The sequence below is a fragment of the Pithys albifrons genome, chromosome 1 (genome assembly GCF_047495875.1).
Source record: "Pithys albifrons albifrons isolate INPA30051 chromosome 1, PitAlb_v1, whole genome shotgun sequence".
In the NCBI taxonomy this organism is placed as follows: Eukaryota; Metazoa; Chordata; class Aves; order Passeriformes; family Thamnophilidae; genus Pithys; species Pithys albifrons.
Window position 1 is genome coordinate 86,719,584 of NC_092458.1, and position 12,384 is coordinate 86,731,967.

Here is a 12,384-nt window from a genome sequence, read left to right on the forward strand (position 1 = left end):
TGCAGTTTCTTCCATTTGGAGAGCTAGACCTCTCTGCAGAAATGGAGGTTCTATAAAAAAAGATTTTTGTGTAATTTGACATACATCCCAGAGGCACTTCTGAACTCTCAGGCAGAAGCCTGCTACTTGCTAGCTTCAACCAGTATGAGTTGCTTTTAAATTTTGGTAACACTTGAGCTAAACAAAGGCTAATACATTAATAAAGATATACCAGGTAAGTCCACCAAGTGGGAGGCTGAGGATATGCTTCAGCAGGGAAAATTTTGAGCTTGGTCTTCTTGCCAAAATTAAGGATTCCTGAAAAAAAGGGGTCTTGGAAGGAGGAAGAGCCCAGAGGTCTTTTTCTAGCTGGAAATAAAATGCTGGAAGTGGCGGAAGATCCAGGGAATCAGAAAGCTGCATGGAAACAAATGCCAGGAGGTGCCCAGAGGCCTTGATGTGTAATGCCCAAGACTTGTAACTTGGAGCTTCTGTACAGCACAGAAGCAACAGAACTTTCTGTTCCACCTTCACAAACAATGAAAGCCAATGAGTGTGAAGTAAATGAAAAGCTCTGTTCTTGTAAGTTCTAAAATAATACCCAGTATCCAGATCCACTAGAGGTTGCCATTTACCCTGTCTCACCTGTGACATCTAGAAGAGTGTTTCCTGTTTTCTAGTTTTCAGTGAAGTACATTGGTTTGTTAATAAAACTGAATTGTGGTACAGGAAATCTAGTAATACTACCACTGGAATTACCAACATCTACCTGTGCAGAAAGTGTTTCTAGTAGTCCAAAAGTTGAAGTAAAAAAGATGCTTGTATTTTCACAGAAGTAGGTTTTGCACTACTAGCATAGTTTAAGGAATTACTTTTAATAGTTGGGATAGCAGAAATATGATAAGTTCACATTTTGTCTTGAAACCAAAAGAATAAGTCAAAGGGGGTTGGGGGTGGGGTGGGGGAGATGAGTGAAAACAGTGAATCCAATACAGACAAGGTATTTAAAAAATCTTTAGTTGTATGACAATAATTTTCTTTATGAATAGAACAATTCAGTAAATTAATAAAATTGTAATTCTAAACTGATTTTTTCCCTATTTGCCATTATTAAAAGTAGTAGGTACTAAAAGGATCTGATTTTGTTAAAACAGTCACCAGTCTCCTTAAAAATTTGTATGTACAGAATGGTAATGAAAGAGGGCATGCTTTCCAAAACATCAAAATATTTGGCTTAGTTCTTACAAAATAAAATTTATACCACACTGAGACTCCTAACATAAAGTACCTGTGCTCTGCAGTGTTCTTACTCTTCAGGACATGAGAATTCTCCACTGCATCACAATACTAAATTATTAAGCTAGGAGAAGGAAATACAAGAAAAGAAGATACTGTTATGTAATAGATGATGTCATCAGCATATGCATACAGAAAACGGTTTCTTTAAAAGGAAGGGAATGAAACAAGGATCTCCAGAGAAGTTGCAACCAATCATTGTCACAGGATCAGCAGGCTTGGTGAGTCTGTTTCAATAGGAATGAGTGCTATGTCCTACTCAGTGCAATTTGGCCTCGTGTTGCTGCTTTTGCAAGTTCTACTCACAGAATTCTCTCTTGTGAGTTTGGTATTCTTTTGTTTCTATTCATCTGCATTTGGTACCTTGTTTATGGTAAGTGCTATGCATAACTTGGTCTTCAGACTGTGTTTTGGCATAAACTGTTCCGTCTGCATGCACAAATTCTTAAGATGACATCTGTGTAATTCATTACATCTTTCAAAGAGCTTGGAGTTGTACTCATTTCTGTAACTTAGAAAAATAACTGGAATTGCTATGGTTCAGGCCGTTGATTTGTGGGGTTTTTTAATATATTTTTTTATTTTCCTCTGTCACTCCTGAAAATTGATTTGCAGCTGCAAAATAAGGACAACCAGTAACACCTCCCATAGAAACTGCATCATGCTGTATTGAGAAAATACTTAGATTTGCATTTCTTATGTTCAGGTTGTAAAGAAAAACACAAGCTAGCTAGCTGTTAGTATTCAGTCACTTGTAAAGTCATTTAAGGGGTGAGAGGAAAAGGTCACACTGAGCATAAGCTTAAATTTTCTAAATCAATTTACACAGAAATAAACAGTTAAGGAATGTTAAAGACTGCCACTGCCTCTTGCAACTCTGACTTGGGTATTCCTCCTGCCTAGCCCAGAAACTGTGGCCTTCATGCCTCAGCAGCTGCATCCAGGACATGCAGTGGTGCCATCCGAGAGGGTGGAGCAGGCACTTGTGCACTCCTGTTGCTAAGTCCACAGGCCTGAGCTACCTACACCTCAAGTCTGACCCCGTTAGTAGTGCCGGGTCTCCTCACACAGATCTGACCTGTAGCTAACAGTCTGAGCACCAGTGAAGATGATTCAGAGAGCTGTTGCTCTTGCAGCTACTGATGCTGAGACCCCACTTGCTTCAGCTCCTATCCCTAGAACCCCATCACCCTTTGACTACAGTTGATGACCCCAAATTCATTCATGTTAGTCTTGCCAGGTGCTGGCACTTCAAATTTGCAGCACTTATGTATATGGAATAATGAGGTTTCATGGAAAGATAGTTAAGAAAGCATTTAATATGAATATAGGATGGACACTGACCAGCCTTGGTTTTTTGTGAAACCTGTCCCTTTTCATCTATTCCCTTCTTTGTTCCTCCCCAACCCTTTCCCTTAACAAGTTTTGCATAGTTCCACACACCTACTTCAAATCCTTATGTTTCTTGTTTCCCTCTTCATAATAGTTAGGAAGTTCAGGCTGGCCTTGTTCAAAGCTGTGCCGGAAGTTTCTTAATGACCTGTAAAATAGTGACTGGAGACATTTGGTCTTTTGCATGATTTCTGTTCTTCCTTGTCTCTGAGTTCTAGGTCTCTGTGTGGCATTATTTGTGGCTTTCCAACTTTTGCATTGAAAAGGTCCTTGACTAGATAACCTCAGTAAAGGAGAAGCTTTCACCTTTCACATACCTTTGCATAACCCATCTTTATTTAGTGAGAGCAGCAGCTTAGGAAGACATGATGTTGCTCAAAATAACTGCTTTGCCTAGATAAAGAATTTATCATTTTCTCTGAATGAAAAGCTTTACAGATAGCAAATAAAAAAAGAAAGAGCAGTTGTCTGTGAAAAGAACTGGGCTATATTATCTGCTCCATTCCCCACAAACTACTGTGCTTGCTCCTGCCCCAGGGTACAGCAGACAGTAGCTGTGACTCAGCTGAGGACTTAGCTGTTGCCACAGCTGCTCAGTGCTCTGTTTCTCACTGCAGAAACCCACAGCAGCACCCTGATTTTGTGCTTTCTGTACTTTTAGTTCATTTTTGCTTTTCTCCAAAACACACAGAAGGGCAGGAGGGAGGACCTCCCTACTTGCAGCCCTACAGATGTCCCAGGATCCTCAACAGCTCATAAATCCTTCCTGATTGTGTGGTTGAACAACTTTGACTGGTTTTAGGTATAAGAAATTTGGTTAAGCATAGCTTTTTTGTTGTTGCCTTCTATATTCCCAGGTAATTTCTAGTCAGAAATTAAGGAAAAAACCACCAATACTAACACAAGAAGAAAATAGCAGATCTTTTCAAGGTAGATGTCAGGAATCTTGTATTTAGATGTTAGAATGTGCATTCTTTTTGTGTATCTATCACAAAATGTTTCAAAACTTGAAATTCACTTCTGAAGATGACGGGAAAAAAATAAAATGGCAAAATGCATCTTAACAGTTGAAACTCATGAACTTCAGCAAAAAGTGTAGTCCTGCACTTGGGAGGAGCAATCCCATGCACCATTATGTGCTGGGACGACACCAAAGTGGGAGTTCTGGTGGACACCAAAGTGAGCAAGAGCCAGCAGTGTGCCTTTGTAGTAAACAACGCTAATGATATCCTGGTCTGCATTGGGAAGAGAGTTGCCAGCAGGTATGGGGAGATGATCCTTCCCCTCTGCTCAGCCTTGGCAAGCCTTCATCTGGGCTCCTCTGTACAAGAGAGGAGACAGGCCAACAATGGGCCACAAAGATGATGGACTTGGAGCATCTCATGTATCGGGAAGAAGCTGGGACTGGGACTGTTCAGCTTGGAGAAAAAAGGGTTCAAGGGAATCTTATCCATGAATATGAATATCTGAAGGAAGGTTGTAAAGAGGGCTCTTTTCATGGTGCTCAATGACAAGACCAAAGGCCATGGGCACAAACTGAAACCCAGGAGGCTCCATATGAACATCAGGACACACTGTTTTACTGTGAGGGTGCCTGAGCATTGGGGGAGGTTGCAGAGAGGTTGTGGAGCACCCATCCTTAGAGATACCCTAAATCAGTCTGGACATGACCCTAAACAACTGGCTCCAGGGGCCCTGGATGAGCAGGGTTGTTGGGCCACATGACTTCCAGACCTCTGTTCCAACATCAGCCATTCTGTCATTCAGTATGAAAAAGATACTGACTGGTGGTTATCAATGGATGAAGGTACTAAGACTGCAAGGAAGTCTGTTTATTTGTAGTGAGGTAACTGGCAATAATGGTATTCTTTAAGAGAAATTATATTAAATGTGAGGATAGCATGTAATTTTTAAAAGGAATAGTATTCCAAAGCCTGCTGGGAGAACTTGCCCTCTCAGATGCCGACACTTCACAAAGTTGTCCCTGAAACAGGTTGTAGGAAGAATCCTGCTCAAGTTGCAGATGGTTCTCTTGCCTCTAATTTTGGTAAGTTTTCATTTCCATCCTTTTCTTTCCCTACTCTCTCTGTGCCATCAGCACTGATTCTTTCTATGATCCCCCACCCTTTCCAAATGCAGTGAAGAATGACATTGCCTAAGAGAGGAGAGGGAAATGTTACCTCCTGTTAATTTACTGAGCTGTCCCATTGCCAAGTCAGCAGAGAGAGATTAAGGCAGGGAAGTGGCTGCTGTGTCCAAGCAGACTGAGCAGGAGGGGGCAGGGAGTCTCTGGTTACACTCTCCCTCTCTGTCTTTCCTTCACCAGTAACCTTCTCGGGGTGCTCTTTGGGATTTTGGCTGAAGCCTTGTACCTGCTTTACTCCATGATTTTGCCGTGGAGGGCAGACGGAAAGACATTGTCCTGAACACGCAGTCTCTGGGAATATGACTGGGGATGCCTCTCCAACAAAAGCGTTCAGATACCAACAAACTCTGGTGAGTATAATACCTGCAGCAGGACAGAATGTTTCCTACATGATACCTGGCTTCTCTTCTCAAGGGGCTAAATGCTTTCTTTGCCTACAGTTATCCTTCTCTGTGAGAGATGTGCCCAAGCACTTGCTCCAGTAGTGGACTCCTCCGAGAGAGAATGAGGCCATATTCTCCATTGCTCAGTATGAAAATGAGAGTTGTTCCTAATCCACATGGGTGAAAACTTTACATCACCAGACAAGGAAAAAAGTACTGGAATGACCCAGTGCTGAGTCTGTAGGGATGCCTATTCTGCAGAGCTGCATAGAAGTGCAACCACTGGTTGTGAATGGGTTTCCTTTTTCCAGACAACCACAGATAAGACACTGAAACCTTTCCCTGCCCTTTCTTACAGCTCCCAGAAGGTGTGGTTAGTATTCTGCCATACTGGATATTAACAGGTGCTGTGAGAGCACAGAGCATGCTGTTCTGTGGTATCTTTTGGGCACACCCAACTGGGGTCATGCACAGCTTTATTTCATAGGTATTTGGATACAAGCTGTTGCACCAATTTCTGCTTTAACTACTTTAAAGGGTTACTGCCAGCTAGGAGAACTGAGATTCATTGCATCTCACAAGTCCTCACACTTTTCTGGGCAAGTGGAGGTAGCAGTTTTTACTGTGTCTAAAAAGCCACTTTGGTCACTGAGGTGAGAATTAGTATCATACATTCCAGATTGTCTGAGGACCAGCATGAATGGAATCCCAGCCTCTAAAAATGAATAGTGACCTGACCACGCAAAGTTTTGATAGCAGTGGTTAGAGACAAATAAGACTGTGTTGGGACTGAGGAAAGTGTGAAATCTTTTCTTTCAGTTACTGCAAAGATGGAGGCTTTTTAACACGTTGCTTTGTGGCATCTCTTGGGCACATCCAAGTAGGACCTTACACTGCTTTGGTTAATAGATATCTGAATGCAACCTGTTGCTACACTTTCTGGTTTCTGTTTCTAGAACACTTGGTTTACTAAGGAGAAGGTATGATTGTCTTTGGGAGCAGAAAGTTGAGGTGATGAACAGGAGTGTAGCTCTCGGTTCAAATTTTTCTGCTGCTAAACACTGCTCTTGTGTAGGACATGGTGCCTTATAGATGAACGAAGAACTGTATAATCTGTGATGCGACCGTATAGCTCTTTATGACTGAAATCTTGATTTCACATCCAGACTTATGTAAGGATTGTAAATTTCTTAGTGCTCCATGGAAGTATATCAAAAGCACATGCCCTCAGCTCAACAGTGTTTTACTAAGAGAGCTATTTATCATATATAAAGTATTAACGCTGCTGAAGAAGACAATCATTACGGTGGAAAGGCTGGATTATGACATATTTGATCTTTGGCAGCCTGACTTTCTGTTGTCCAATACAAAAAAGAATCATCCTCAATGTTAGGAATGAGTAGCACCAACAGTAGAGCATCAAGACTGAGCCTAATATAGGAAATAATTGGATTGCTGTGACCTGTTTGCATAGTAAACAAACTTGTAATGATTGCATGAGGTACTGGAATGTAAGGAAATACTACAAACCTGAACAAAAGCAGTGATAAAGAAGGATGCATGAGACAGCAAAAGATACAAAAATAGCAAGTGTGCTATTTGGATAAGATAACTATATTTCTTCTGCAGCTGTAACAAACTCATGAATCTCTACAGTTTTTAGTACTAGGTTCTTCAGGGTAGAACTAGACTAGTCAGAGTATTTAGACTAATGAGAATTTTCTGGAATGCTTGTGGGAACACACAACTAGTACTAGATTCCTTGAGTTCAAAGAACATGATCTATATAACTTGAGCTAAGGCATGTCTTTGACAAAATATTTGTATATTACTAAGTAGCTATTTGTGAGAGAAAGAAAAACAATGTATTACATAATTTTCATTTATTCATAAATTTATCCCAAATATTTGACATGGAGAGGTCTTTTAGGCTTCTGGACAGGACAGGATTGTGTAATAAATGGTAGCTGCTTGATTCCTCAGATATCTGCATAGGTAAAGCCCAAATTTTTCATTGAATTCAAGTTCCAGATAAGTTTCATGGTAAGGAGGCAGCCATGCTGCAACTTGTTTCATCTACTATAAAGTTGGCAATTCTTCAAGAATGACCATATATATTCAAGTCCTCAGAGATCACAGGCAGAGCAACAGCTAGTAGCTGGATATAATCCAGGCATTAGTGTTAAGTAGGCACTGAATCACTAATCTCAATAAAGAATAAATTATTTTTCAAAACAAGAAAAATTAATAACATTTGTGAGGATTAAGTGAAAAAGGGATCATAATTCTGGATGTTGTTGCCTCAAGTGGATACCAGACACTTTCAGTACTTTAGTGTCTTAGCAATTCACGCCTTAGAATGCTATCTTTAGGAGCAGGCTCCTCTCAAATATCATCATTACCTCTGTTCACTCTGAGTACTCAATCATGTTACTTCTTTCTAGTTTAGTGAGTAGCAGAGAGCTCTTCTGAACTAATTCTGCATACATTAGTTTTCAGACATCAGACATAAAGCAATCACTGCTCTTTGGGCATGCTGGTCAGTAGTGAAAGAGGGACAGTAGGTCGTTGCCTGTCTTCAAAGACTGTAGGAATGATTTCTATTTCCCTCTGATTTAGAAAATCTGTTGCAGTGTCACAATCCACAGCCTCAGTCACTCATGAAGCCCTTAGACCTTGGGATGAGGAGATACAGTAGAGTGAGTACTGGCTAGTCAGCCGTCAAGGTTACAAAATGTCTACATGAGAGGCTGATGAGTCATCTGACCATTTCTTGTCCTTAAATCCCTCCTATGATTGAAGTATCTCTGCTTATTTATATAATGTGGCCACTTGATTAATGTTTTCTGCTCCTGGTTAATTTTTTTCCCATTTCTCTCCAATAATCTATTTTAGCCATTACTCTCACAGGTGTTCATTACCTCTTTGTCACTTACTCTTTTACCATTCCCTTGTTATGCTCATATGCCTTTTCCTCACTCATCTTCTGCTGTGTCTCCTCAATCTGTTTCTCTGCTGTTCCTGCTCTTGGTATCTATGAAGCCAAGTGTTAGGTTTCACAGCTGTGTTTTTCTCTGTGCCTTCCTCACATCACTGCCATTGGATTCTGTTCTAAAAATATCCCATTTGACCCTTTCCCTGTGCTGTCCCAAGGCAAAGGGGAGATTCCCCATAGCTTCCTTCTCCTCCTTTTCTTTTTGAAGATCATATCAATCATACAGAAAGTAATTTTAGAAGGCAGAAGAGATCTGGGGAACTGAGGTCGTGAGAAAGATTATTTGTGCAGATTTCTGTTGCCAATTCCAAAGCTGGACAGGACAAAAGATGCAGATGAATACAGGGCCAAGCTGTACACAGCAAGATGTAGACTGCTGACTATGATAAAAGTAGGAATTTTTTCCTCTGTCCATTACTGCATGGGAGAGATGTTCAGAGCTGTCCTACCTAGGAGTTTTTAAATATATTTTGCTGTGGCCATAAACTCTGCTGTGAGACCTATGATCTTCTTGAGGAAATGAATTTCCAGTTTGTATTGCTAGCACACCTGGTCTCCATAGTCCTATTATTAATAGAACTTTGCCTGCCGGTATTTTGGTTTTGTCTCTATCAAAGCAAAAAACCCCAGAGTAATAGTAAGATCTAGATGGAAAGGGAACTCTGGCAATATCTGGTCCAACTTCCTTCCTGGTCACAAATTTCCCTTGTTTCAAGTCACAGCTGTTGCCGCTTGCGTTTTCTTTGGGCTTCTCTGAGAAGACCCTGGCTCTGCTTTATCTATACCCATCTTCTGGGTAGTGGCAGACCCCTCAGCCTCTTCTCCAGTGTGAAAGAAACAGCTCCTTCAGCCTCTCTAGTCAACAATCCAAGAAAGACTTTCCAAGGTGACACCCACAGCTGCACACCAGTGCTATGTTCCTGTCCTAAATCCTTTTTCCCTTTGAACAAATTTGGTTTAACAGTAGCATGTGCAACAGAAATGGTACCAAAGACTTTTCCTGCCACTTGTGTTGCAGCCCGATTCAGGTGGGTCTGGAGGACCACCTTACAGGTTTCGTTTTCACCTTAAAAGGACATGTTTCCAGCCTCAACCAATTGGAGTCAGACCACCGCACCTGGGGCGGGGTCACTTGAGGTCATATATACCTGTCTTTTTGAATAAACTTGGGATTTGCTTTACATCACATTGGTGTGTGCAGTCTCCACTAGGCATGGCTTGCAACACACTTGTCATTACCTTGTCTGGCTGTTGTCCATGTTGTCCTTGCAGTGAACAGTGGGAGCAGTTACGGCCCCATGGGAGCAGGTTGCCTGCAGACACTGTACCCTGGATAGCACCATCCTGGCAGGGAATGCAAGTGGCCTTTTCTGCTACTTGCAGAAAAATGTATTTTTGCACACATTTCCAACATGATTCAGGTGCTGGTTCTGTTGGGAAAGAGTACAGAATTATACTTTTTAATATGCTATTTTCAAACAATCTGAAGTGTCCGGGTATAAAGTGGAGCTCTCACACACCAGGAACTAGTGGGATAGCTAGTGGGGTGCGGTGGTCCCCTCAGCACTCTACTTGTCTATTCCTGAGAAAGCTGTCATGACTATAGCATAGTAGCAGTAATATACTTCAGCAAGTTTGTCCAGCTACATGTCCCTTATTTATAATGCTATAAAATTTAAACTTTTCAATTAATTGTCCAGACCTCCTGCTCAAACAAATGAATCCCGAAGGCTGGCAGCATGCTGATTGGCCTAAACCTTGCCATTGATTTTGTGCTGTAAAAAGTAAACAAATCTGTTTGGGTGTAAATGCCATATGGGGGCATCCAACATTTGTTTGAAACTTAATAGGATAGCTCCATGCTATCAGCATTTTTGTATGGACAAAAAGTACATAATTGCCAAATTAGTATGCATCAGCTGTCAAACCAATGTGGCAGATTAAATTATTTCAGGCAAGTTTGGGGCGGGGGAGGATGTATGTGTAGAAAGACCATGTACTAGAATTCCTGACATTAAAAAATGTTAGACCTGTTGCTAGTATAATTCTCAACTATGGCAGTAGGGGGGCAACTAGAATACAGAGATTACTGCCCGAACTGTACAGCAGGTGGCATAGAGAGCATGGTAGATGAGAAATAATTTATCAATACAGAAATGTACAGCAAATCAAAATCCCCAAGGTAAACTCAAGTACTGTTGTGAATCTCCATGAAATCACAGCAAAGAACATAGGCCTGCTGGAGAGAAGCTGGTGGTAAACACTACATTAAAGTAAGTTATTTTTTGAATGTTTGCTTTAGTAAAGCACCAGTAAGTTGCTGTTGTCTGTATTGATAGAACAGATTCCACATACCTGCATGATACAATGATAATTGTTAATTCTTAGAACTTCTTGGGGAACGAGATTACATTGTGGGTTTTTTGCATTAGAAGGCATATTATGAACGTAGGCGTAGCAGAGATCCTCTGCAAGCTGGGACTGCAACAGACACTTCAGTCTTTTGACATTGGTAAGGATGTAGAAAGGGTTAAAGGGTTCGCTCACATTGTTGAAACTCAGCCATGTACCTCTACAACAAATTCCTGCCTTTGGTGAAGAAATCAATTCTTATGTGTCCTTAAAGAAACAAAGTGGCATTTCCATAACATATTGATAAAAGGCCGTGGATTGGGACTGTTTGCCTATGAACTATCAGCACTGAGAGTGGATTCTGAAAGTACATTAAAATACAAAGCATCTTCACCATGTCTATTGCATAGAGGTAATGCAAGTGTGAGTGGCACCTACACCCTTTCAAAGAAAGCCATTACCTCTAGGTCTAAAAACAGACAAATTACATGCAGTATGTTCTTTTCTGATTTGGTGATGTGAGCAAACACAGTGTTTAAGTACATTATCTTATGCAACCCCAAGTTTGTTTCAGATTAAAGCTAGTCCAATTGATCTTAACTGTGTATAGTCTAGCATACACATTCTTTGATCTGGTGTAAACTACTATAGTGACTATGCATGTCTATATCCTAAGACTCAGAGTTACCCAAATCTCTGCTGGGACACTGAAGAGAATTTGCCTGAAGACCACTCACAGAAGCTGACTAAATATTTCACTGTTAGAAAGAATTTACTGCATTTAACAGCTACAGAAGAATAATTGCCCGTTACTGAGTATGTGTTCCACCTAGGTATAGAGCACAGTCCTGCAAACAGATTTCAGAATCAGAATAAGGCTTTCTTCAGACAAGTGGAAGAGCCTCGTGTTCACAGTTCCTGGAAGCTGTTCACAGTTCCTGGAATCTGCTGGAGCAACAAGAGCAGGGCATGAACAATTCAGGAGGTTTCTGAAGTGCTCTGTCAACAATTTCTTAATACAGATAATCAAGGAGGCAGCAAGAAAATGTGCTCTGCTAGACCTGATATTTACAGGGAAGGAAAGACTGGTTGGGGGTTTTAAGGTCCAGGACAGCCTCAGGATCTGAGAAAGAATGGCTAAAAACATGATCTCAATCCTTGAGTTCAGGTGAGAAGTCTTTGGCTCATCAGGGATCTGCTTGGAAGAGATTCATGCAGTATGACCCTGAAGAGAAAAAAGTTCCCAGAGAGCTGGTTGATACACAGGAATCATCCCCTCTAAGCTCAGGAATGATCCATCCTGAAAAACAGGAAATCAAGCAAAGGCATCAGAAGACCTGCATGAATTACCAAGGGACTCCTGACTAAACTCAAAAAAAAAGTTCTAGAATAAGCAGAAGTCTAGAAGTTTAAATTATATCTGATAATTGTGTGGGCAAGGCACAGGGAACATTAAGATTGTCACTGTTGATTAATAACCCTGGGATTTCAGGGGATAAATCTCCTGGGACGAGATCATGAGAGAAGTGCAAGTCTTCAATCATTCCTGTTCTCACCCTATCAGAGCTTTCACTATAAAGTCAGTAGGATGGGAAGGCCAGGAATTATATTTCTACATACTGAAAAGCATTCAGGAGACACAAGGTAGAGAAAGGGAAACCTGAGAGAAAACTGGAGGAGGGAGAAAAATCTATGGCTGCTGGAGAAGAGACCCATCTTGGGTGAGAGTTCTTCCAACTTCTATTCCTTCCTTTTTCATCATTTAATACCATAATTTGGACTACAGCTGTAGTTTCATCTGTCCCAAAGAAAAAAGGTGCAAGCAGCGTCATGTGACCAGG